The 26,936-nt window shown below is 34.9% G+C and overlaps 1 protein-coding gene across 1 annotated transcript in view; it reads right to left on the bottom strand.

Annotated features, from left to right (window-relative positions):
* FUT9 (fucosyltransferase 9) overlaps positions 1-16,362 on the bottom strand; it is a 98,322-nt gene extending 81,960 nt beyond the window's left edge. Inside the window, exon 1 of the mRNA XM_059401083.1 lies at positions 16,275-16,362. The gene's annotated coding sequence lies outside the window, so the exon portion shown is untranslated. The remainder of the gene's footprint in view (positions 1-16,274) is intronic.
* Between the last annotated feature and the right edge of the window lie 10,574 nt (positions 16,363-26,936).

The following is a 26,936-nucleotide window of genomic DNA, read 5'->3' as shown; positions in this document are numbered from 1 at the left end:
ATATTTATTAAGGGCTCCATGTAATCTAGGTACTGAGACTTGCACTAACATACATTATCACATCATCTCTTACAATTCTCAAATAAGGGCAATGAGGTTGGTGCTATTATTCAATCAGTTTTACAAGCAGAAATAATCACTATGTTATCTCAATACCTTGAAAAGAGACAGGGGAAACATGTTAAATTTCAAAGAACTTCTAAAATAGAAAATTCCAGAAATGGCTATAAAATAACAAGCAACAAGGTTACCTTGTCACAATGATAAGAAAGCCAAAGTTCCAAGAGTTTCTTCTGACTACAGAAGAGATAGTTTTTGAATGGGTCAGAAGGATAATGAACAACTGTTCTATCCTTATACTAAGTATGAAAACATGTATATGCAATTCAGTTTAAATTGTGTAGAAGAAAAATATTTTAGTGCCTCACCCTTATGGAAAAATAAGAATTATTTCCATACCATTTGAGAAGGAATATGTAGAGCCAGGTTGGATATTAGTAACGCAACAATTGAAGTGACTGAAAGTTTCACTCAGGTTCATTCATTGAAGGGAATCTACAACATTTCTTCCTCCATTTCTTCCCTTTTTTGCGAGGTATTTTCACAAAAGAATAGAGGTCTATTAAGTTTTTCAAGCAACCCATGGAGACTCAGAAATTGTGTTACTGAGCCACTTAAGGTGGATGGTAGGGAGGACATGTAATTGGTGGTGTATGCCACACATTTCTACTGAGACATTTGTATCCACCCCAGGTTCTATGTTCCTTCCATCTTATTTAATACAAGTGCTGAACCTACATGGGTACAGAGTAAGTCTCTTTAAATGTTTTATAAGATTACCCAACAAGATTTTCTCTTCCAGGAGAGAAAACCTAATTTTAATTTTTTTTCATTCTTTGTTAAAAAAATATATTTTCAAATACAAAGGTCAGAAATTGGCCTTCCAACAAACATGTTGATTGAGATTCTCACTACCTTTCCCACTCTGCAGTGTGGTATTATTGAGGAGGTTCTGATTTTTTTACCAAATGATTCTAATTTACCAAAAATACTTGATTCTAGGCAAAGTTAGCCCTGCCAGTATGATTAAAAAAAAACATAACAAAAGCTTAATTGCAGAAAAAAGAGAAATATAAAAAATCAACTCTTGAGAACACTATTATTAATGAACTAATAATTCACCAATAAATTTTCTCTGAAAACATTTTACTATGTAGTGTCTATATTTGTCTAATTTATAAAAAGTGTGTAAGTATTATAATAATGTATTTTGTTATTAAAATTTAAACAATTCAGGAATATACAGTAAACATTAGCACCCAATCTAATTTTTCCACTTAACCCTCTCTCCTGTCCTAGAGATAACCACTTTTGTTTTGGTTTGGCATAGATCCTTCTAGAATTTTTTCATTAACCTTATACATATTGGTATATTTCTATATGCATAGTACATGCATTTTTTTTAGGTAACTGAGGTCATCATACTTATCTTTTTCTAAGACTTGCTTTTTGTACTGCATAGCTTTGATACCTGTTCTGTCTTTATATATTTATCAAGTTATTTTCAATGGTTGCTTAATACTGATTGGTAAGCATATACTATTATATATTTTAGCCTTCTTCTAATGATTGGAAATGGATATATGAACCATACAATATTAAACCAATGAAAAAATATCCCATAAAAGCACAAATATTGCATTTCCCTGCTTATTATTTAGTAAGATTGGACTTCACTTCCTTTATTTGTGGATCATTTTCATTTCTGATTTTTATGAAATGACTGTTCATATTTTATTTGCCCCTTTTATTGTGTTCTTCTTGTAATTTAATTAAAATTCTTTTTAGGGCACTTTTCACGTTTCACAAAATTAGGTCTTTGTCTAATATGATTTTGGCAAATACCTCCCAAATTTTTTAATTAAAAAGCATTTACTTTGTCTATAGTGTCTGTTGTTGTTACTTTAAAGATTTTGATAATTATGTAGCTGAGCCTATTACTTGCCTAATCCATTGATCTTCGATTTGTCTTATGAAGTCTTTTACAATTACTTGAAGAAAAACTATTTTTTAGCAAAAGAAATTACTACCTCTCAGGCTAAATAATAATCTGAAACTATTCATAAAAATGGTGTTTTAAGAATTATTGTTTAGGTTAATAAGCATTGACCCTTAGATTTAAATTCTCTGTTCAACTATTTAATATTATTACAGATGATTGTTCATTTCCGTTTTAATCACCAGTTTATATTTCTCATTCACTGCCTGGCCATGTTCCAACAAGAAAGTTAGAGTACAGAAACGGCATTGCCTCTGTCTCCATGGAATTCATCTAGATCAAATAAACATGCTTATAAGAGCAAATAACATGAATTCAATGCAGATTGGAATTAGAAATGTGTGTATATAGAGACCACACTCAATTTCCTAGTTGAGAATAGAGTCAAGAGAACTCTTTGCTTTGAAATGCACTGAAACCTAACTCACTGTGTATAATTGACAATTTTCAATGTGTCCTGGATCTACAGAACAGCATCAGGGTGGTATGCGTATAAATATTCTCTCCTTATTTCAGTGAGCACTTTCAAAAACTCAGAACTTTAGGGAAGCAAACAATAATGTTCAAAGGTTGCAGCACAGTTTTTATCTGTACCTGGGGGCAGAGACATGAGAGAAGCTTAAGCACTGGTGGAGATAGAAGGGGACAGACTATACTGACAACAGCATCGCATAGGAGGAAAAAGGAGCTCGGGTTAACCTTCACCCTGAAAAGCTTAAGTGCATTCCTGAGAGGGAGCACCACCTCTGTATGTTTACTCTCCCATCCTCCCTCTCTCCCTCCCCCTTCACTACCTCCTCTTTCCTGCCCTTCTTTCTCCCCTTCCTTTCCTTTTTCAAATCTCCTATCGCACTTCCATAGGTCGCAGCCATGAGATTACAAAAGGGAATTATGAATTAATGATATGAGAAACAAAGTAGCTATAACCTCAAACAGAATCTAACTCCAAAACATCTTTAGAAGAATTAACAGGAGCCTTTAAAGGGGGCTAGGTAGTGATGGGACACAATTCAAGTAACGGGCCAAGGACCATTTTAGTGAAAGGACACTGACTGAATGCAACTGTGACCCCTCAGATTTTCATAGTGCTCTAAGGATAAGAGTAAATATTCAGAGTACCTCAGTTCAGCTCTGCTCCCTCTTAAATATGTACATTTGGCCCAATGACTTCATCTTTCTGAGCTGCAGTTCCCTTACATATATATTAGAAAGAATATTCACTCTCTGGTAGGTGATTGTAATGATTGAGCTCGCATATATACATAAATTAAGTGCCAACACAATACCTTGTGTTGCCAAATGAAAAAAATGCTAACAGTTATTGTTATTATTATACTTAGAAGTAGTTTTGTAAGTCATTATCACACTTCAATTTGTCATCCTTACAATGAAGCTAAGATAGAGAATTATTACTCTTTCCAAATGAGTAAAATTAGATAAATTTTCCAATATCCTTACAGACAAAGACACTGGGCTTTTGACAATGGGTCTCCTGGGTCTTTTGGTTATACAATTCTGAGGAAGAGTCAATGCAGTAAGTGATGAGAAATGAACACAAATAAGAAGATGCATTTTTTATGTATTCCTCCTGGGTAGAGACAGTGTGCTAGGTACTTCTTATATGTGATTTTATCACATCACCATAGCCATCCTGTGTACTCAAATTCACATTTTACAGATAAAGAAATATGCATAGAACTTAATGACTCACATAAGGTCACAGCTCCCAATAAATAGAAGACATGGGAATTTCTTACTCTTCTGTTTGACCCCAGAGTACAAGCTCCTTTTTATGAGATCAAGGTGGAATAGGCCATCTGTTGACTGTGAAGGAACAGGTTGTAGAAGAGTAGCAGAATGGAAGACAAAGGCATCATCTGCAATGAGCTACCCTGCACCTAACCTATGAAGATACTTCTCAGGAAAGGGAGAGAGACATAGAGAGAGAGAGAGAGAGAGACAGAGGGAGAGAATAAAATAGATCTTAGATCTTTTTGGAAAGGTCTGGCCCAGAAAAGAGAAGATATTTAGTTTTGCGTGTTAGAACAGAAGGGGGTGGAAGAAAAAACAAGAGACTCCAATATTTCGAATCTGAACATCAATTAAAGAAAGAAGTGTTCACAATTGTTAACAATGGAGGAGAAGGAAATTTAGGAGGATGAGAGCCAAAAAGGGATTTTGGAACTGGTACGGGCAACTTTCTGAGAGGAAATGGAAACTATTCTACAGTGAAATACCAGAAAGTAACAGTGCAGTTTATATTAAAAAGGAGAGAGAAATGATACAAAAACAAAACAGAGATCAGATACTCTGATCTTTCTTTGAAGAAAAGCAGCTCTGTGATCTAAAAAGGTTAATAAAAGACACTTATAACCCCCACCAAAATGTAAAATTTTATGTTTTTTTTTTGATAGTGAAATAGGAAATAAGTTTTTTTTGAGAACTTTTTATTAACTTACATAAACTTCCATCTGAGTTTCCCTTGTCTATTCAGTGGGTATTAACCTTCCCCATTTATGTCACTGTGTGATACTGATGTAGTACTTGCCAATCAGAAGACTGCATTAAGTGCAAACTTGTAGTTTTTTCCTAGTCTTCCTTACTGAGAGTGCTTCTTGACATCCTTCATCATTTTCCTCAGGAAATTTTTTCCCGATATGGTATTTCAAATATAGCTTGAGAATAAAATGCTCCCACACTCTTCAACAATGGCCGAGTTTCTGCAGCTGTGGTAGCAAGTAACTATCAGAACTGGTTTTGAGCCAGTTTAATCAGTTATTGACAGTTCTCAAAATCATATGAACTGATTTTACACAAATTTGATCAATTCATGGCAATGTACCTGGGTGAACACGTGTTTGCAAATGAACTAAGTGGTAACAATCCTAAATTCTGAAAGTTGATCTGGAAAAAGACTCACTTTGAAGAATACACTTATGAAAGTCAGTTAATCAATGACATTCTTACCAAAGAAACCATGTTCCTACAAATAACAGCGATGCACTAATTTCCTCTGGAAGCCTGCTAATCCCTGAATTCTACTTTAAACCCAAACCCTGTATAGTATCAGCAGACTTCTCTGCTCTGAGAAGTGTAGTTCTCCCTTCCTTAAGTTAGCAATAAATTCAGGAGTGTGGTGTTTTGTTTAAGATATTAAGGGTCAGTTTTCATCCTATCAGCAGCTGGATACTCTGAAAGTTAAAAATTTGTGCAAGACTTTTGGGAAGAATATAGATAATCATGTCCTTATCCCCAATAGTTTAATTTCTAGAAATTTGCTCAGACACTGGGTAATCTTTGCTATACATTTTTGCATTTAATTCTTCCAACAATCTACAGTGTAAGTCCTATTTTTATTTCCATTTTGCATTTAATAAAAACAAAGCTTAGAAAGTTTGAGACCATTTTCCACAGCCATATACCTAGTTATACTCCAAATATCTAGAGACTGACTCTTAAGTCAGAATCTACTTCCTCCACAAGAGAACATGATCCAAAATAAGGACAAAAATATTTGTTAAAAGTTTATACTAAACTGTTGTTTGTATATATGAAAACCCATGAACATCCAAATATCAAAGATAAGAAAAGAACTAAGTAGAAAGAAGTTGAAGAATATGCAAAAGTTGGAGAAGCATTTTATGCTCATGGAGCGGAAGAATTAAACACTGTTAAAATGTCTATACTGCCTAGAGCAATCTATATTTTCAATGCCATCCTGATCAAAATTCCACCATCATTTTTCAAAGAGCTGGAACAAACAGTCCTAAAATTTTTATGGAACCAGAAGAGACCCCAAATTGCTATGGAAATGTTGAAGAAGGAAAACGATACTGGGGGCATCACGTTGCCTGATTTCAAGCTTTATTACAAAACTGTGATCACCAAGACAGCATGGTACTGGCACAAAAACAGACACATAGACCAATAACAGAGTAGAGAGTCCAGATAGGAACCCTCGACTCTATGGTCAAATAATCTTCAACAAAGCAGGGAAAATTATACAGTGGAGAAAAGATAGTCTCTTCAATAAATGGTGCTGGGAAAATTGGACAACTATGTGTAAAAGAATGAAACTCAACCGATCTCTTATGCCATACACAAAGATAAACTCGAAATGGATAAAAGATCTCAACATGAGGCAGGAATCTATCAAAATCCTAGAGGAGAACATAGGCAGTAACCTCTTCTACATCAGCCACAGCAACTTCTTTCAAGATAGTTTCCAAAGGCAAAGGAAACAAAAGCAAAAATGAACTTTTGGAACTTCATCAAGATTTTCTGCTCAGCAAAGGAAACAATCAATAAAAGAAAGAGACAACACATGGAATAAGTGCCAATGACACTACAGAAAAGGGGGTGATATCCAAGATCTATAAAGAACTCCTCAAACTCAACACACACAAAACAGATAATCACATCAAAAAATGGGCAAAAGACATGAACAGACACTTCTCCAAAGAAGGCATACAAATAGCAAACAGACACATGAAAAAATGTTCATCATCATTAGCCATCAGGGAGATTCAAATTAAAACCACATTGAGATACCACCTTACATCAGTTAGAATGGCCAAAGTTAAGAAGAGAGTAAACAACCTGTGTTGGAGAGGATGTGGAGAAAGGGGAACACTCTTATACTGTTGGTGGGAATGCAAGATGGTGCAGCCACATTTCAAAAACAATGTGGAGATTCCTTAAGAAATTAAAAATAGAGCTACCTTATGATCCTGCAATTGCACAACTGGGTATTTACCCCAAAGATACAGATGTAGTGAAAAGGGCCATCTGTACCCCAATGTTCATAGCAGTAGTGGCCACAGTCACCAAACTATTGAAAGAACCAAGATGACCTTCAACAGATGAACAGATAAGGAAGATGTGGTCTATATATACAATGGAATATTATGCCATCAGAGTATTATCCATTGGAAAGGATGACTACCCAACCTTTGTATCAACATAGACAGGACTGAAAAAGATTATGTTGAGTGAAATAAGTCAAGCAGAGAGTGTCAATTATCATATGGTTTAACTTACTTGTGGAGCATAAGGAATAACACGGAAGACTTTGGGATATGGAGAGGAGAAGTGAGTTGGGGGAAATCCGAGGGGGAGACAAACCATGAGAGACTGTGACTCTGAGAAACAAACCAAGGGTTTTGGAGGGGAGAAGATGGTTTAGATGAGCCTGGTGGTATTATGGAGGGAATGTATTGCATGGAGCACTGACTGTGGTGCATAAACAATGAATTTTGGAACACTGAAAAAAAAAATAAAAGTAATTTTTAAAAAAGAAAAGAACTAAGTAAACAGTCATTATAAGGATACCTATAAAATAATTATTATGTATGTTAAAGTGGTTAGGATTTGGGGTTGAGCCCAAAATCGAAACACAAAATTATAATTATACCATGTAAAATTATGTGTAAATATGAATTGGGAATAAAAAGAAACATAGAGGGGCGCCTGGGTGGCTCAGTGGGTTAGGCCACTGCCTTCGGCTCGGGTCGTGATCTCAGGGTCCTGGGATCGAGCCCCGCATCGGGCTCTCTGCTCAGCAGGGAGCCTGCTTCCTTCTCTCTCTCTCTCTGCCTGCCTCTCAGTGTACTTGTAATTTCTCTCTGTCAAATAAATGAATAAAATCTTAAAAAAAAAAAAAAAAAAAAAAAAAAAAAAAAAAAAAAAAAAAAAAAAGAAACATAGACTAATAACTATGGGGTGATTGGATTCTGGGTGAAATACATTTTTATTGAATTTTTAAAAATAATATTGTTTAAATATTTATGTAATAACAAAAGTAACCTATATATAAATTGCGGTTTCTGTATTTGAAGTTCCTAGCCAACCTTCCCATATTCTATGGAAATTCCAATGTCCCAAAAGATTTTCTGAGAATTACAAGGTTCTTATCAACTCCTGATTATTTAGTGCTCTCACTTCATACCTCAGAAATTTAAAAATTCTACTCATGTCTTATTTGCCATAAATGAGGCATAGTAAGCAGGTGTTTCTGAAGTTTTAGATGGAGAGGTGTTATACTATAGCAGAGTATGAAAGTTAATATTGAACACACATCATCACTCTCCTAAAACTCTTTGGGCCATCCAACACATTGTTCATCTTCTCCTCCCTGAAGATTTACTGATGAATTCCCCTCACTTTGTCATGGACAGCAGCTCTCCATTTTCCACCTCTGCTCTGAACATAATGAAGATTTGATATTGTGCATCCATAAAACCAAGGGTGCATATGCCTGCAGCAATACAGATTTATTTTGAGACATATCATGATATTCCAACAAAGGAATGGAGAAATCACTATATTAACTTTTTTTGGTATAAATGACATTGATTTAAAGTCACAAATTTTAAATTAACATCTTACTGTTTCAAGTACAAAAATAATATGAATTTGAAAAAGTGCTGAGACATAAAAAATGAAAGATCAATTTCTTGATAGGAAGATATACTGAAAAGAAGAGAAAACCAAATAGAGATAGTTGAAAACAATTAAAATTGGACTGGAAAATCTATAGAATGGCAATTTATTTATTTATTTACTTTTAAAAAGATTTTATTTATTTATTTGTCAGAGAGAGAGAGAGAGAACAAACAAGCAGGCAGAGGCAGAGAGAGAAGCAGTCTCCCTGCTGAGCAAGAAGCCTGATGCGGGACTTGATTCCAGGACCGTGGGATCATGACCTGAGCTGAAGGCAGCGGCTTAACCCACTCAGCCACCCAGGATCCCTAGAGTGGTAATTTATTTTATAAGAATAGCTAGAAATCTCACAGGGCTACTACGCATGGTTTTAAATAAAAGTTTAGGTTATGTTTATCTCTTCCTACTTTTTCTAAGTACTTACTTACATAAATATTCACACCACATTATTTTTTCCTAGAGGACTTGGTTCACTGTAAAGTGTTTTCTGTTTATAGTGTAGCTACAGGGAAATCATTGTCACTAAAAATAAAATTTTAAGACCAATTTGACAATAATAAATTCTGACTTTCCAAACATCTTTGTCTACTAATTCTTCCCCTAGAGCATATAATTTGAAGTATAGTCTTAGAGCTGCTTATATCTACATATTCAAAATAAAGATATATCATTAAAGGGATAAGGAAAGAATATAAAGTAGCCATTATTATAGGTACAGTCTTCCATAGGCATTGATCTGACCATACTACTAAGATAAAATATGGACTTTTTTGGAGTAACCAAAATAAAGCAGTAAGTTTTCCTGGGCACAGAAGGTGCAAGTATTGTATCCTCAGTTTTCTCCAAATTATTATTATTATCCAAGTTCTGTGGAATTCTCTATCAACTACTTTCCCAATTCCCTTTAACATGTTTTCTACCTTTGGATAAAATATTATTTGTTGTATGGGAGATACTAGGGAACCATAATAGAGCAGTTGTCTGTCTTTCCATCCATCCATCTTCCACCATCCCTCCATGAGTGCATCTGGCTATCTATACTCTACCCTACATCTGCTAGAATCATATAAGTGTTTGCATATACAATGGTCAACACAAACACCAGGACTCTGGAGCCAATCACACCTATGGTTCCACTCATGCTACCCCGGTTACTCTCTGACATCTTAAGCCTAGTTTCCTTGAATGAAAAATGTGCTCTATGGTATTTTATTTAAAATTCAACACTATAAATATTTTTAAGCACACATTATTCACCAGACAGTACAGTAGGAAGGCTTAGTACAAAAGAGAGAGGCCTTATTAAAAAAACCTTTCCGAATAACTTCTTGAACAATAAAAACAAAAATGCAATAGGCTTCTATGATGGTAGAAGGAGTTTAGATTAGAAAAAAGAAAACAGTGAGAGCTCTAAGCATTCAGATATGGTAGAAGTAGATTTGGAATATTCTTTTCAATGTATATTTATGTATTCTAAGAGCTACCAAATGGGATTTACAAAGAGGATGGATTAGTTTGATTTTGTACATGTCTTCTGTAGCTAGTATACTATTATTTGAAGGTATAGGGGTTTTTTTCCTACCAATGTATCTTCTTTTATTGTTTGTCATCCTCTTTTATTCAAGAGCTTTTCAAATAGCCTAATAAAGTATTTTCAAATTACCTAATAAAACAAGTTCCCTTAGAAGTTGGTATTGTGATTGGAAAGCAATAGGGAGAAAGCTTGATTTATTGACAAGTGAGAGTATGCTATAAATTTTTCCCATATTAAAACTGCCTATGGATTATCAGATCACTCCTAGAGAAACTGCAGCATATAGGGATAGCGATGTAAAGACTAAAGGCAAGGATCTAAAATACTAAAATACTAAAGGCAGGGATCACAATGTCCATGGGTAGGTCTGCTTTGCTTCATAAAATTTATTTCTTCTGAAATACTATGTATAAACTGAACAGAATTGTACCAGGGAAGATTGTTATCTAAGAAAAGTCATGATAAATGCTTTTGTGAGACAAATTATTATTTTATAATTAATTTTATAATTATTATTTATAATAAAAAATAATTTTCAGTTAATATATTTTGTGATTTTTATGGTTCTCATCCACTAGATTTCCTTAAAGTGAAAGCATACTTTTATATAATATAAATAAATTAGCAATAGTGATTTCCAAGCTAGTAATCTAGATTGGATTTTGAAGTTCAACAGAAAATAGGTATTTCAGGTGGAATTTTTTGCCTTAAATGTGAATAATATTTTTTCTTTTAGTGGTGTACAATTTGTTAAAATTTGTTTTAAATTAAGGAAAAGAGCTTGGATATCTCTAAAGTTAAGAAAAACAAGAATATACTCTAACAAATAAGAATATGGCCATATAGTGGTACAAAAGAGAAGGATTCAGAGGTAAGCCAGGTGTGCTGTACAAAGATGTTCAACCCTTCACAACCTGCCTGCTTCTAGGCAAGTCACTTAGCCTGGCAGAGACTTCCTTCTTTTCCTGTTTATAACTAAAGAATGTTACTTGAATTTCCTACTTTGCATACTCTCTGTAAGACTGAAATGTCATATGTGTATAAAGAAACCTTTAAACTTAAAAACAATAAGGGGATTTTGGTCTTGTGATGCAATACTATTTCATTAGATAAGGTAAACAAGCCTTTAAGTATTCCATTTTAAAAAGGCACTATAGTTATTTTGGCCATTTATGGATTTTCTATGTCCAAACATATATCCATTTATACAGTAAAAACTATAGCCAGCTATAATGACCGTCAAGCTGCTATGCCTATGTGAACAGTAAGGCTGCATTGCCAAATAATATGGAGTCAAAGGGCCAAATTTAATTTTAATTAAATTTCATTATAAATTATAAATTAAAACAACCATTATTTTGGACGGTTTAAGTAATATGAATTGTTAAAAATATGAATACATTGAAAAACTCATAATTCTCAAATTTTAAGTAATGAAAGAACATTTTTATGGCAAATAAGGGGAAGGGGTTCTTAATAACTTAGAGTACATACACAAAAATGGCAAGATGTGCTTATTGCTGGGGTAGAAAGGATTAGATTGCATATGAGAAGACTCTTTCTAAAAGTAAATTTATCATTGACCAAGTATTAAAAACTTATAATTCATATTCAAAGATCTTTATAATAATGATTTATAGGCATGTAAAAAATCTATATGTATATGTAATAGAAGTATTGCTAATATATCTATAAATAATATAACAACTTATAGAAAAGTTGCCAGGATGTACAGAGAACTCCCTTCACCAGCTTGTTCCACTATCAAAAATGATGGTACATTTGTCAAAGCAAAGAACATTGGCAAAATAGTATTAATTAGGCTACAGGTTTTATTCAGATTTCACCAGTTTTCCCACTGATGCCTCTTTTCTGTTTAAAGACCAAATCCAGGGTGCCACATTGCATTAAGTCATAATGTCTCATCTCTCTAGCTGTGTTTCTCAGTCTTTCATGATCTTGAAACTTGTGAAGAATACTGATAACATATTTTGTAGCACATGCTTCTATTTGACTTTGCCTCATATTTCTTTCAAGATTACAATGGAGCTCTGGGTTTGTGGAAAGAATAGAACAGAAATGAAGTGTACTCATAAAATCACAGGAGAGTACAGGAGGTCATCATAACTTATTTTGGAGATGTTAAGCTTGATCACTCAATGAAAGTGGTATCTGCCACATTTCTCCATGGAAAAAATACCTTTGCCCCACATTTCTATACTCTCTGAGGCATGGAGTCTAGCTCACACTCAAAGGAAGAGGAATTAAGCTTTGCCTCCTAGGAGGTGGGTGAGGTGTTTATGTATATTATTTGGAATTCTTCTGTAAAGATGATTTTTTACTTTCTCTGTTATTTTTCTTTCTCTTTAATCACTTATTTGTATCAGTGTGAATTCATCAATATTTATTTCAGTTGCTAGGTTATAGCCTAATAGAATCATTATTTTCTTGCACAAAGTGCAGCCACTTTTGGTCACTGGGAACTCTTTTTGGTTGGCTCCCATGTCCTTTTGACATGCCCTAATGACTTTTTTGGCACTTTTTTACTTTCTGACACTAGAAGTTATTTGAGTTTTAACTACATTTTTTCCTTCCATATTTCTCAAATCAGCCATTTTTCCTGATGGCCTGGATTCCTTTTTTTTTTTTTTTTAATTTTAAGGTTTTATTCATTTGAGAGAGAGAGCAAGAGAGCAAGCATATACAGGGGGAGGTGCTGGGGGACAGGAACATGCAGACTACAGTACTCCAGGATTATGACCTGAGCCGAAGTCAGACACTTAACCAGCTGAGCCACCAAAGTGCCCCTGGGTTCCTTTTTTAAATTGGAGAATGGTATTTAGTAACTAAAATCTGGGCATAAGATGTGTTCATTGCTTCTGTGGTGTTACTACTTCTAGGACTTTTCAGTAGGTAGAGCTAATAAATAGTATGTATGTATACCCATGTATGTGCACATATCCATATTTATTTTTGTATCTATTAATAGGTATATTAAAATAAAAATAGTTCATATTATATCTCTGTCTCTAACCTAGCACTACAAGGTTAATTTTAGCTATTTCCCTTTGATTATTTAAACTTCTTTCACTGACAATGAGGAACCTAGTTTCTATTATCAACAATTTATTTATTTATGTGTCCCACCCTAATATACATTTAAAGTGGTTACATAATTACTCACCTGTACTCATGTTGGGGAAGAATTATCAAAGAGTGTACAATGTCTATGTACAGTTATTTTCTCTTCAGCATTATTCATTTTAGTCTTTGTCCTCTCAAAAGACTGTTTCCCTAAGTTACTTAGGCTAGATCATTTTCCCCATGGAAAAACTTTTGTAATTTGGTTAGATTCATTTGTCACAGTCAATATCCAATTGTTTTCTTATTTTTAGCTTGCATACTATACAGCTCACTCTGTGGTGTACAGTTCTATAGGTTTTAATGAGTGCATAGTCACTCATCCAGAATTGCAGTATCATGCAGAACAGTTCTATTACCCCCCAAAACATCCTCACACTATCACTTTACAGTCAACTCTGTATGTTTCTTGATATGTTTCTTGTTTCTAAATTTTTCTTTTTCTAGTATTTCATATATATATAATCAATAGTATTCGGTCATTTGGTTCTTTCTTTTTTCACTTAGCAAAATACATTTAACATTCATCCAAGATATTGCATAAATCCACAATTCTTTCTTTTTTATAGTTCAGTTGTATTCCACAGTATAGATATACTATAGTTTGTTCATCCATTTGCCAATTGAAGAACATTTTGGTTATTTTGATGTTAGCAATTACAGATAAAATTTCTATAAATATTCATATATAGAATTCTGTGTAAAAATAAATTTGAAATTCACTTGGTAATATAGGAATGGGATTGCTGGATCATATGGTTAAGTGTATATTTAGGTTTACAAAAATACTGGCACACAATTTTCCAAAGTTCTGGTACCACTTTAAAATCCTATCAGCAATGAATGAGAGTCCCCGGGACTCTGCAAGCTCACCGGCATTTAGCATTGCCAGATTTTTAAAATTTTTTTTATTCATTTTAATATGTGTCTAGTGGTTTCTAACTGTGGTTTTAATTTGCATCCCCGTAATGACAAATGATGTTGAACATCTTCCCATACGTTTATTGGCCATTCATACATCTTTTTAGTGGAATTCAGATCTTTTACCCATTTTTAAATTGGGTTGTTTCTTTCCTTTTTGTTAAGTTCTAGGATTTCTTTATAATTTCTGAATACAAATCCTTTATCAGATATGTGGTTTATAAGTCTGAAGCTTCCATTTTCATTTTTAAACAGTGTATTTGATGGAGATATCTTTAAGAATTTTACTTGTTGCTTTTGACTCATTCATTGTAATGGGAAGGGCTGTGATCAGCTAATTCATTTAGTTACAACAGGGCATTTACACTGAAGCAAATTTAAAACAAATTCCAATGTGCATTAAAGTTCAGGTTTAGACCTTGTATATTTTCTTATCTATAATTTCTCATGGATAGGATGAGAGTGGTTAAAATTTCATTTTAAGTCAGAACTGTAGGATTTGACATGTTTTTCTCATTAAAATTTTGAAGTAATACACTTCATTGGCGTGTTCTGACATCAACCTACAAAATTCATTAGGTGGCAGAATTATGGCTTTATGTCTACAGTTCTTTGCACAAGAGCTGTCCAACATAGTGGGTATTAACCACATGGAACTGTCAAGTACTTGAAAGGTGGCAAGTGTGACTGAGGAAATCACTTTGAATTTTAGTTAATTTAAATTTAAAAAGTGATATTCAATTTAGTTATTGGAATACTTCAAGTATGTGTAGGACAACGTGGCTTTGTGAATCTACTTTTTTCCAACTATGAATTTTATGAAATCTAAGTATAGATCAAGAATATCCAATAAAAATGTAATATCCTGATTGATATGTCCTATAAGTACAACCAGCATTTCAAAGACTTAGTGTGAAAAAAAAGGACATAAAAGATCTCAATATTTTTTACATCAATCACATTAGTGATTTTATTTTGAATATATATGGTTAATAGAATATATTATTAAATCCCATTTACCTGCTTCTTTCTTCTCTTAAAAAATGTGGCCACAAGAAACATTTAAATTACATGTTTGGCTCACATTTTATCTTTATCAATTAGCACTACTTTAGAACCATGTAATGTGTATTAAATTATATTTTGTGTCAAAAAGCATTCAGTGTTCTGAAATGACATGCTAATAATGTGTCTACCATCACTACAGCCTCCACAGTATAATCAGTCACACCTCATTCTCCTGCCTTTGTAGAGAAAGATCAAGGATCACTAAGTTCCAAGTCACTTGTGGCAGATGTTAGATGCTCTTTCCAACAAGGAAAGAGAAGGGAGAATGGATAGCAAGATGCAGGATGAATATTGCAGGTCTGGCTTTATCAAGTGTTGTCAAAGAACAGTATCACCTGATGGCTTAACCATGCCATAAATTTTGGGGACACTTTCAATTACTGAAGGGCTCTAGTTCTGGCTTATTTTCTCGTGCGCAAAAGTATTGTGCTACCTCTTTTCCTTCCCACTCCTGTGAGTTAGTACTTTCAGCTTAGTACTGATCTCAAAAACAGCACAGTATTCTAGTCTTTCATTCCCTTCTTTGCTTTCTGGCAATGTGAAATTAATAGTAAGAGTTTCCTTTACCACGTAAAGATGAGTTTTCTTCTTTTTATGTAATTTATTAAAGAAACTACACACACACACACACACACATACACACATGATTTAGTAGTGTAGGTATTGTCTTGCCAAAACTAAAATCATTTTTGAAAAAGTAACTAATAAAGAAATGGGCCTGACCTTAAAATGATATTACACATTACATTTTTATAAAGATGATTTCAAGATTTTAATATTTCAACATAAAATTTTGCAGGTCCAATATTTTTTTTAATTATAGAAAACTAAAAATAGTATGCAGATATTACGGTATTAGGTAAAATATTTATTAAAAATATAACTAAACCTCAAAAGTGTATTACTCTACTGCAATAGATAATTATATTAAGCTTTAACTTTGATACAACACAGAATAGCTCTTCATATAAGATAAACTTCTACATGTTTTCTATACTTTGGGTGAGTTTTAGTGTATAATAATTCTGAAACAATCTAGGTTACGTACAAGTTCTAATTGAACACATTTCTCTCACAATCAAACCAGCATCAAAGTAAATATATACTTACAATACAGAGATCATATCATGGGAAGCACATAAGCAGTTGTTAAGCTACTCCACTGTATTATAAAATTCTTGAATTATTGCATTCTAAGCCTGTTGGGAAAGAAAGGGGGGGGAAGTATGTTAATTAAATGTACTGGGTGTACTATATAGGCAGTTAAATAACCAAAAGAAAACTAAAAAGAAAATCATATACTTCTCATAGATCTTTCTCTATATACTTTAGTGCCTTTTGTTTATATACATTTATTATTTAAGTTTTAGAAAAATGCTATTGAACCATGTAAGTCATTTGAATATGTAACAAGAGAAATATTATTTTTTTTAAAGATTTTATTTATTTATTTATCTTAGAGAGAGCAAGAGCATTAAGTATGAGCAGTTAAGAGCAAGTGGAGGGAACGCAGGGGAAGGGACAGAGAGTGAAGGGGAGGGACAAGCAGACTCCGCACTGAGTGAGTCTGAGCCAGGGCTCTATCTCACAATCCTGACATCATGACATGAGCTGAAATCGAGAATTGGATGCTTAACTGACTTGAGTCACTGAGGTAACCCATAAAAGAAATATTATTAAAAAGAATGAATGCTATAACTGAAACTCTGAGGAAATAATATATCTTGTTAACCAAGGTAGATTTCATCATCTCTATTTTTTATGTTTTCCACCTACAGAATACGTTGTACATGTAGCACAAAAACAAAACAAAAAAAAAATTAAAAAAGAGGTTACTGAATGATCTGAATGCTTCTAATTATCTGGATGCTTAACAAACCAAAGACCAAATAATTAGATGATTTGTCCAAATACTTTTGAATTTTCATGTTGATATATGCCAGCTGCTATGGTCTGAATTTTTGTATTCTCCCCCAATTTATGTGTTGAAATCCTTTTTTTTTTTTCCCCAAATTTTAAGTATGCTTCAAATCCAATGCGGGACTCCAACTCACGACCAAGAGTCACAGCCAGGCAGGCATCTGCAAATGTTAAAATCCTAATGCCCATGATGATGGTACTGAGGGGTGAATAGCATTAGTACCTTTATGAAGAGGACCCAGATAGTGTCCTTGCCCTCTTCACCACATGAGGACACAGTGAAAAGATGTCCATTCGTGAACCAGGAAGCTCTCATCCTAGCTGCCAGCACCACAATCCTGGACTTCTCTGCCTCTAGAACTGTGGAAAATAAATTTCTGCTGTTTATCAGCTACCTAGTCTGCGATACTTTGTTACAGCAGCTCAAATGGACTGAGCCCACAAACATGATTGGCTATAAAAGGCAGGCAAGTGCTTTCAAGCCTTATTGAATTTTTTTATTCTATAATGAACGAAGATTCTATTTAATACAAAGTGGGAAGCTGACCCACTGACATTACCCCAACCAAGAGCAAATCTAGTGGAACTATGGAGGAGTTTAAAGTCAAATAAAGAGAGGATTTAGTTTTTCTTTAACTGTGTGGTACGAATGTATTCCCTGTCAAAAACGTCTTTTTGCTGTAGAACTGAGCTTTTCAAACATAGAGGTTAGTAAGTGGTTGTTAGGAATTCCATACCCAGTACATGTACACACACGTCTACACACATGTACACACACCCACACATGCATGTGCTGTGGAGTGCACACACATGTACGCACACATGCCCATCTTGTCCTCATTGTAGGTCTCCCAAATTCCTAATCCATTTTTTCTTCCTGAAGTCAGTAGATTTTAAAGCAAATTTCAGTCAAATTTCTTTCTGGATACACACATAACATTGGCTGATGTTTAATAGAAAAAATGATTTTCCCCCTAATTTGGTATTCTCCTTCCCAATTGGCACTTTAATATTGGATTCAAATCCATTAAAGGTAATAAAAATATAGAGTACTGAACTGGCATTTTTATCTTGTCTTTAATCTTAACTATTCCTTCTTGAAGTTGTAAAATAGATGAATAGCTTCCCTATATTTTGTAACAACTGTTGAAGATTTTTTAGGTGTGTTTGATTAACATTTAACCATCACAGCAATATTTTAAGGTAGGTTTTATTATCCTCATTTTACTGGGTTTTGATAATTCAAACAAATCATCTATATAAGAAGCTGGAAGGTGTAACTGGGGTCAAATCCAGCCCTAATTTAAAAGTGTGTACTCAAAAATGTCTTCACTTGTACATGGTTTCCTGGACTCTGTTTAAAAGATAATTCTGTCTAGATATCTACTTCTAATAGTATTTGAATACCAATTTGGAAAAAAATGAATGAAATATTTAGTAAGGTAGATCAATATTCTGTGTTGAAACCATATATATCTTGTGTTTAGAGTTGTAGATGAGCAAAACCAAATGCAATTATTGCATATAACATATGTAATGCATTGGTTTTAAATCTTGACATAAAGGATCAACACAGTTAATAAATTAAGAAAAAATAGAGAAGGGACATTTGTATCTATCTCAACTGGTTCCAGACATTTATGACACTAGAGCATCTGTGCCATTTTTTTTTTTTAATGATTTTTCTGCCTCAGCATCAAATGCCATTCTTGCTTTGTTCTTACCATCCAAATCTTTTCTGATGCTTTCAAAATTATCTTTGCTGGCAAGTCAGCAAAATTAAACATTTAAAATCCTACCTTGATTGAGAGCAAATGATGAGAATCAACAAATGGGCTGAGTTATCTACTTGGAAACTCAGATTTGGATATGTTGTGTATTTGTGTGTATGCATGTGTGTATTTCCCAAATTATAGCTACGATTTAATTAGCTGAATAAATAACACTTACATTATGGAGTTATTCTTATCATTTTTGTTGATAAAGTTTTATCTAAATAAAGTTTTCTTTTCTTTTTTTCTTTTTCTTTTTTTTTTTTTTTTAATTACCTGCAGGGAAACAATTGTACTGTTTCATTCTCTACATTTCTGTCTAAGTCAGTCATGTGATGATATACGTTTTTCTCTTTTGCTTTCCTATATACTTGTCTTTCCTTCTAGGGCAGTCAAGTCATCTGCTTGATGTGGGGTAGAGGTAGGTAGGATAAGACCCTCAGTGTTTGTCTTTTTTTTTTTTTTAAGATTTTATTTCTTTGTCAGAGAGAGAGAGGGAGAGCGAGCGAGCACAGGCAGACAGAATGGCAGGCAGAGGCAGAGGGAGAAGCAGGCTCCCTGCCGAGCAAGGAGCCCGATGTGGGACTCGATCCCAGGACGCTGGGATCATGACCTGGGCCTAAGGCAGCTGCTTAACCAACTGAGCCACCCAGGTGTCCCAGTGTTTGTCATTTAAAGGGTCATTTTGTCATAGGACTTAAAGTCAGGCAATCTTGAAAAAGAAAGGTTTTTTTTTTTTTTCTTAAAGATTTTATTTATTTACTTACTTGAGAGAGAAAGAGAGAGAGAGGACGAGTAAGCAGGGGGAGGGGCAGAGGGGGAAGGGAGAGAGCGGGGGTGGGGGGAAAGAATGTTTAGCCAGCTCCACGCTGAGCACAGAGCCCTTCATGGGGCCCCATCCCACAACCTGGAGATCATGACCTGACTGAAAACAAGAGCTGGGCACTTAACAGACTGAACTACCCAAGTGCCCAGAAAAAGAGAGGATTTCTAAATTCCTTCAGTTCTCCTTTATATATAAAGACTAGACCTCGTGGATTAATCTATTATTTGGAGTCTGGCCCAGATCCAGAAGCTTGGTAACTGAAGGATGAAACATTAAAATGGTTCACTGATTTTTACTTTTCATCTTGATGTTTGTTAGTGAGCATAAATGGTTATGTTTGCATATAATTTTATACAAAGGCGTTTGAAATCATGTAGAAATGACAAGAGGAAGAAAGCCTTATTTGTTTATTCCTTTGGCAAAGGCAAAAGAGATGGAGAGAAAGAAGAGCTGAGTGGAAGAGGGAAGTGACTGTTTTCTCCACCCAGCTGCTTGAGGTCAGTCCCAGGGAGAGTAGCTTTAGGAAGTCCTACCTGAAGGAACTCTCAGTGTTTTTGCTTATGCTTTTGGGAAGAGATTACTGTGCCAAGTAATCCCATACCAACATGTGGTGACCCAGTAGTGTCACGAGGGCCGCTTGGCTGGAACAGGCCCAGTTTACAATCCCAACTCTCCCTAGGTTACTTATGGCATGGAAGATGAGCTGAGAAAAAAAACCAAAAAACAAAAAAACACAACAAAACGGGCCTATGGGGAGCAAAATGACTTAGGCACAGAGGTTTGTAAGGTTTTCTGCTTTAACCAAGTGTTGGAAGAGGGAAGCATCAATTTATGTGACATCAGAGACTGATGGACCCAAGTACCAAGATCTTAAACAGACTGAATTCATAGGGCCATTAGGCACACAAAGCTGAGAAATAAGTGACTATGAGAAACGGCAGCCACAACGTGGCCTATAGCAAGGGACTGAACTGCCATCCTGAGAAGAGGCAGTTAGAGAAGGTAAGCCACACAGAGGAGGTCAGATCTGAGCGATGGTAAGGGCATAGCCTCACCTTCAGGATAGAGCATTAGGAGGAGAGGGAACACTGGGTACAAAGGGCCAGGAAAGGAACAAGTACAACATGTTCAAGGAGGAAAAAAATCCCAGCATGCTTGTGGTGTAGCAATCCAGGGCACAGTATGGTGGGGGGTAAGGGTGGGGGTTTGTGGGGGAGGGGAGGAAGGACTGAGGCATATAGCGGCTGGGTGATGTTGGGTCCCACAAGCCACAATAAAGTCCCACAATAAAGTCCCAGACTTTATTCACGGTACAGTAGAGATACCGAGGTTTTGACCAGGGGACCCTATGACCTGATGAAAATTTTAAAATTTTCATTTCAGATATTCTGTAAAACATTTAGCAGAGAGGCTAGCCCAGAAGCAGCAGCCTGACTAAAGGCGACCGTAGCAGTTGAGCTGAGAGATGATGGTGATTGTAAGTTTAGCGGCAGTGATAGTGGAAAGAAGTGTTTGGATTTGGGATATATCTGAATAAAGTATAACATCCTATCCATTCATTTCACCATTTCACAAATACAAATGCATCTGTGAGCCATCATGATAGGGTGGGCTCTGTTTCTTTCCTTAGCAAAGGGTCAATTTGAAAAATAAAAATTACGTAGATATTTATGTAAGGTACTTCAGTCATTTTGAGTAAAATTTACCAAAAGGTAAAAATATGGAGACATTTGTTTTATATAGTGAAAAAAAATATGTTGAGCCAATTGATTAAAGACAGTATAAATGATTAAGAAAAGTACTATATTATTTTCATAAATGAAAGAATAAAGAAATAGGCAAAAGGAGCATTACTTTTCTCAGAAAGAAGAGTACTCTCGAGGACTCTGAATGATGTTGTTAGAAACATCTCAGATATATTTGAAATTTAATTTCACTAATAAGTTTCTGAATTCACCAAATGTGATGAAAGGACATTGAATTTTGAATAAATAAAGATAATCCCTTCATGCAGTTTAGAGTAGTAAGTGAGATTTGCTGCCAGAAGAGGTCACTGAGCCAATTCCTGTGGCTATACTTTAAACAGAATTTTATGACTTCAGAATTGCTAGACTGTGTCCTCAAGCCTTCTTTAGTTCAACATACATTTCTAAAAACGCATTCTGTCTAACATCTGCTAGGTGCTACGGCTAAAAGGGTGGCCAAAATACTCTCCTGTCCTTGAAGAGTTCATAGTGAAGAGGAGGGAAGGAAGAAAGAGAAATGAAGAAATCGTTACTAAATGTCTGGCTAGGGGCACGTATACAGCAGCGTTCAACATTAACTTAGAGAAGCTTGATAGTGTAAAGTGAACGTTGAATGGCGGGGGGCAGGGGCACTGTGCAGGATGAGCACAGATAAAGAATACGGAGATATTAAAGGTTGGGACTAAAAACTAATCTGGCTCCAGCGGAGCAGAGAGATAGGCAGTGTGATGAAGCACAAGCAGGAGGCAGCAGAAAAGAGCAAGGGCCAGCTGCTGGAGGGGCTCACGCTAAAACCTTGAACCTCATTAACACAAATAATAACACCCCCTCGTAATAAAAGAGTGCTCACTATGAAACAGGCACAATTTTAAGGTTTTATATATATAATCTCAGTCTATCAATAAGCCTATGAGATACTATTCCAGTTGCCCAGAAGAGGAATATGAAGCAGAGAGGTTAAGCCATTGACCCAAGGTCACCCAGCTTGGAAACAGTGTAGCTAGACTGCAACAAAAGCAGACTGATTCCAGAGCCCTACTCTTGGTCACGCAAGTATGTCTGGTGAGATCAGTGTTCGATAGTTTAGCTGCAAAAGGCTTGTTGCTTGTTTGTTTTGCATAATTTACAGGGAAAAGGAGTACTTTTTTTTTTCTCCCAGTACAAAATGTTGGTTTGCTCTTTAAATTGAGTGGAAATGGGAATAAGAATCCTGAAATTAAAAGCACAAAGTGAGTGAGGAGGGAAAGGGAAGGAAAGAAATGACGTTTCTTGAGCATTTTGCTTACTGTGTGGCTGGAGGGTGAATGTTCACCTTCCTTGGTCTGTAGATACCTGTGTAAAGCTGGGGAAAGGAGTGATTATGGGAGAGGTATATGCTTTGTGCTCGCTTCTACAACTCCTTAGATATTTTCATGGTCTGAATTCTTTTGCAGGTCAGGCTTTCCTGTTGCTCCCTTCCCTTCCCTCTTATGTAGCTGGCTTTGATATCTGCCTTGGCCTTATTCCTTAGGGGAATATGATGCGGAGCTGTGTGAACAGCACGAAACCGAATTGGTGTTCAGGAAGAGAGCTAGCCCTGAGTGTTTCGAATTCTTCTACTTCCTTAGCTGCTGTAGGAAAAAAGGATTAGTAGCATTTAGGACCATTAATAACCATCAGTGTCTTGAGGACTTAAAATATATTTATGTTTGGATACAGGCTAGTAATTGCTATCATAGAAGATATTGGAAATTAGTTCATATTTTAATACATGTATTTTATCCATAGAGTATTTTTTTAAAATATTCTATTTATTTGACAAAGAGATCACAAGTAGGCAGAGAGGCAGGCAGAGAGAGAGGAGGAAGCAGGCTCCCTGCTGAGCAGAGAGCCCGATGTGGGACTCCATCCCAGGACCCTGAGATCTTGACCTGAGCCGAAGGCAGAGGCTTTAACCCACTGAGCCACCCAGGCGCCCCTATCCATAGAGTATTTTTAACACACACTTTTTGAGGATAGGACAGAGAGTTGCTTTGTTCTTTTAAAACCTATAAAACCCTTCAGGGCAAACTATTGAGCCTCTCCCACCTGGGGCTTGAAATATTACTGTAAATCTCATTGTGTATTCATCCCGGAACATTTGTTTTACTCAAAGATTCGGGAAAAAGAAATTTGTTCTAAAATAAATATCACAAGTACAGTGCAGAATGTACATACATTTTAAAAAATACTTATTTATTTAACCAAGTGTTTATTGAATCTCTACTGTGATAGATGGTGCTCTGGTTATTGGGATTAAAGCAGTTATTTCCAGATATTTATATTATGCTGGTTTGTGAGAAAAGGATATAGTATGTTTTAACATGTGTATGGGGAATCTCTTTTTTAATAGTTTCATTGAGAAATAATAAACATACATCACTGTATTAGCTTAAGGTGTACATCACGAAGATTTAATTTACATATATGGTGAAATGATTCCCACAAAAGGTTCAGCTAACATCTATCATATCATATAGATATAATTAAAAAAGAGAAGAAAAACAAATTCCTTGTGATGAGACCTCTTAGGATTTACTTTCTTAACCACTTTCCGATATACATCATACAGCAGTGTTATCAACAGTCATCAGATTGCACATACATCCTAGTACTGATGTATCATTCCTTTTTTAATTGAAGTACAGTTGACATACAATATTGTATTAGTTTCAGGTGTACAAAAGAGTGATTCTCGACATTCATATACATTACAAAATGCTCACTGTGGAAGATGTAGTTGCCGTCCGCCACCTTACAAATTTATTTTAATATTATGGACTGCATTCCCTATGCTATACTTTATACCCCCATACTTATTATCTTATATTTGGAAGTTTGTAACTTTTGACAGCTTCTCTCCCATTCTTCCTATCCCAACATCCTCCTCTGATGACCATAAGTCTCATCTCTTTTCCCGAGTCGGTTTTTTGTTTTGTTTTATTTTGTTTAGATTTCACATGTAAGGAAGATGAGTCATATAATATTTGTCTTTCTCTGTCAGACTTACTTCACTTAGCGTAAAGTCTTCAAGATTCGCTCGTCTTGTTGCAAATAGTGGGATTTCTTTCTTTTCTTTTTTTTTTTTATGGCGGAAGAATATTTATGGCTCAGAATTTCTTTATCCATTCATGGACACTTAGGTTGTTTTCATGTCTTGGTTAGTGTAAATAATGCTGCTATGACCACGAAGATGCAGATATGTTTTTGCTTCCTTTGGATGTATTCCCAGAAGTGGAATTCTGAAGTCATATGGTAGTTCCATTTTTAATCTTTTGAAAATCCTCCATACTATTTTCCATAGTGGCTGTACCAGTTTATAACCCATCAGCAGTTCACAGGTTTCGCTTTACTCCACATCCACTCCAGCACTCATCTTTTTGATGATGCCCCTTCGAACAGGTGTGAAGTGATATCTCATCGTGGTTTTAATTTGCATTTTCCTAGTAACTAGGGATGCTGAGCATCTTTTCATGTACCTGTTGGCCTTTCATATATCTTCTTTGGAAAAACATCTATTCAGTCCCTTGCCAATCTTTAATTGGGTTATTGTTTTTTGTTTTTTGTTTTTTTCCCCCTAGAGTTGTGTAAGTACTTTATATATTTTGGACATTAACTGCTTATCACATGTAGTTTGGAAATATTTTTCCCCATTCCATAGGTTGTCTTTTCTTTTGCCATACAAAGACTTTTTAGTTTGATGTACTCCCATTTGTTTACTTATTATTTTGGTAGTTACAGTGTCATATTCAAAAGATCATTTCCAAGATTCATGTCAGGGTGCTTTATTCCTGTTTTCTTCTAGGAGTTTCATGGTTCCGTATATGACATTTAAGTCTTTAATTCAGTTCAAGTTTTTTCTAAGTTTTTATTTAAATTCTAGTTAGTTACCATACATGTGATATTAGTTTCAAATGTACCCTATAGTGATTCAGCACTTCCATACATCACCCAGTGCTCATTAGAAGTGCCCTCCTTAATCCCCATCACCTTTTTCACCCACCCCCTATCCACCTCCCCTCTGGTAGCCATCAGTTTGCTCTCTAGAGTTAGGGGTCCATTTCTTGTTTTACCTTTCTTTCTTTTTTTTCCCCTTTGCTAATTTGTTATTTCTTAAATTCCACATATGAGTGAAATCTTTCTTTGACTGACTTATTTCATTTAGCATACTACCTCTCACTAGCTCCATTTATGTCATTGCTAAAGGCAAGATTTCATTCTTTTTTTTTTTTTAATGGCTATGTAATTTCTAGCTAATTTTGCCAGCGGTGTAATATAAGGGTCCATTTCATTCTTTTCATGTGTGTGTCCAGCACTGTCTTGAAGACACTGTCTTTTCTCCATTGAGTTTTCTTGTTTCCCTTGTCAGATATTAGTTGACTGTATATGTTTTGGTTTACTTCTGAGCTCTCAGTTCTGTTCCATTGGTCTGTCTGTTTTGATTACTATAACTTTATAGTATAGCTTGAAATCATGAAGTATGATGCCTCCTGCTTTGTTCTTCTTTCTCAGGGTTTCTTTGGCTAGTTAGGATATTTTATGGTTCCATATAAATTTTAGGAGTGTTTTGTCCATTTTTTAAAAAAATGCTATTGGAAAATTGATTGGGATTGTATTAATCTATCAATGACTTTTTGTAGTATTGGCATTTTAACAATATTAATTCTTCTAATCCATGAACACAAGATACCTTCCCATTTATATGTTTTGTTTTTTTTTTTATCTCTTTTACCAGTGTTTTATAGTTTTCAGTGTATAGGTCTTTCAAATCCTTGGTTAAATTTATTCCTAAGTATTCTATTGTTTTTGATGTTATTGCAAATGGGATTTGTTTGTTTATTTTTCAGAAAATTTATTGTTAGTTTGTGGAAATGCTACTGACTTTTATTTGTTAATTTTGTATCCTACAACTTTATTGAATTGTTGAATAGATCTAACACTTTTTGGTCACGTCTTTAAAATTTTCTATATATAAGATTATATCATCCGCAAAAAGACAATTTTACTGCCTCTTTTCTAATTCTGATATCTTTTGTTTCTTTCTTTCTTCCTTTTTTTTTTTTTTTCCATTAGGACTTCCCAATACCATATTGAATAGGAAAGGAATAGTGACAATGAGTATTTTTGCCTTGTTCTGATCTTAGAAGAAAACTTTTCAACCTTTTACCATTGAGTATGATGTTAGTTGTGGGCTTTTATTATATGGCATTTATCAGGTTGAGATATGTTCCTTCTGTGACCAATTTGTTGGGTTTTTATCATAAATGAATGTTAAATTTTGTCAAATGCTTTCTCTGCATCCATGGATGTGCTAGAATTCTTTCCTTTCATTTTGTTCATGCAGTGAATCACACTTATTGATTCAGGTATATGGAGACCTCCTTGCATCCCATGGATGAATCTCATTTGATCACGCTGAATGGTCCCATTGATGTGCTGCTGAACTTAGTGTCCTTTTATGGTTTTGGTATAAGGATAATGCTGGCATTGT

This window comes from Mustela nigripes, chromosome 5, assembly GCF_022355385.1.
Source record: "Mustela nigripes isolate SB6536 chromosome 5, MUSNIG.SB6536, whole genome shotgun sequence".
Classification (NCBI taxonomy): Eukaryota; Metazoa; Chordata; class Mammalia; order Carnivora; family Mustelidae; genus Mustela; species Mustela nigripes.
This window is presented reverse-complemented; position numbering and strand designations above follow the sequence as displayed.